General features: G+C 43.0%; 1 non-coding gene across 1 annotated transcript; it reads left to right on the forward strand.

The window, feature by feature from the left end:
- Positions 1–1276: 1276 nt before the first annotated feature.
- Positions 1277–1416, forward strand: LOC114810871. Its single transcript, XR_003758561.1, has one exon. It is a non-coding gene; the product is annotated as a small nucleolar RNA SNORA7 (small nucleolar RNA).
- The last annotated feature ends 262 nt before the right edge of the window (positions 1417–1678 follow it).

Below are 1678 nucleotides of genomic sequence, written 5' to 3' on the forward strand. Positions count from 1 at the left end.
ATATTATTTACTTATATAAATGTTTATCTCCCTCCTCAGACTGTAAGTTCATTGTGGGAAGGGAATGTGTGCTAATTTTGTTGTACGTTCTCTCCTAAGTGCTTATTATAGTGCTCTGCACATAGTAAGTACTCAAATACCATCGATTCACTGATAATGTTGTTTATCTTTATGCTCTTTAACTCTTCCCCTTTTATCCCTGTCTAGCCTAGACAGAAAGATGTCAGCTTGTCTGAGACCTCCGAACACCTGCAATGGCAGGGCAGAAAGAAATCAAGCAGGGGGCTTGGCCACTTGTGGAAAGGGGCAGGGTCTGGAAACAGGAGCTCTGTAAAATTGATGGCTCCAGGAGACTGTTCATTTTGCCAAGCACTAAAATCGGCTCTGATTCCAATCATCTCCCCTTTTGCCAGAACTGTTCCAGAGAAGAAAAACTAACAGTTTGAATTTCAACACCACTCCTTGCCTCAGCTGATGTAGATGCAAACAAACAATGAAAAAACCAAAATACAGGTGGCTAGAGTGGAGAGGGAAGGAAAATTGGGAAGAAGGAGCAAGAGACCTAATTCATTCAATAGTATTTATTGATCGCTTACTATGTGCAAAGCACTGTACTTAGAGCTTGGAATGTAATCAATCCATAGAACAGTCAGCCCTGCGATACCCTCTGTGGAGACAGTCAATCAGCCATAGACTTATTAAACACCCAAAGCTGTATAATAGACAATGATTGATTCTTTTTCTTATTCAAGAAAACACACCAAACGGATCCTAGTAGGGCAATGGAAATTTGGGCAGCCTTGTCCCAGGAGAAGACTATTTTTAGTTCTTCACCAGGACTTGGTTTCTGCTGATGCACTCAGAGAACTGCTGGATTAATGGAACTCACTGGATGCCGCTTTTCAGTTGCCATGCCAACTAAATGCATCTATGTAGGGATTTCTATCATGCCACCGTTATGGTCGTGGCTTTTAAAGGGGCTCCAAAACTCAACTCTAATCCTTCTGGATAATGCATTTGGATGGAAAACTTCCATTACGGTTTGTCAATCAGTCAGTATTATTTATTAAACGTTAACAGTGTGCGACATCTTGTACTCAGGACTGGAAAGAGCACATGGACATTGATTAAGATCCTCTCCTTTTGACCCACAGGGAGCTCATAATTGAAAGAAAGAGGGGAGGACTGATTCAGAGGGAAATGTGGTTCAGATTTCAAAGGAACAATAACAATTCCATAACATCAACAACTAAATAATGGTTCATTACTGCTCAGAGACCTCACTCAGGATCGCACCTGGAGAGTTTGAGGTATTCTACCAGTCTCGGCTACAGGAGGAAGAGTCAAGCGGAGACATACCCATTCCATTCCTAGCTTGGGCAGTGGCTAGCGAGTGGAAGGTAATTTGCCACAAGTCAAAACTCACCTGTGCCAGGCAGTAGCGGCACAGAAGAGAGTCGAGGGCGAAGATTCAAGTTCACTGCATGGAAGAAGACAAAGGTAAACCACTTCAGTATTTTTACCAAGAAAACTCTATGGATACATTACCCGAATGACTGCAGGTGGAGGTGGGGCTTTCTGGGAGAGATGTGCCCATGGAGTTGGTGTGGGTTGGAGATGGCATAAGACAGACGAGACTGCTCAGAAGGACACCTTGAACCAAACAGCAAAAAGCTAA

Source organism: Ornithorhynchus anatinus, chromosome 3 (genome assembly GCF_004115215.2).
Source record: "Ornithorhynchus anatinus isolate Pmale09 chromosome 3, mOrnAna1.pri.v4, whole genome shotgun sequence".
Lineage (NCBI taxonomy): Eukaryota > Metazoa > Chordata > Mammalia > Monotremata > Ornithorhynchidae > Ornithorhynchus > Ornithorhynchus anatinus.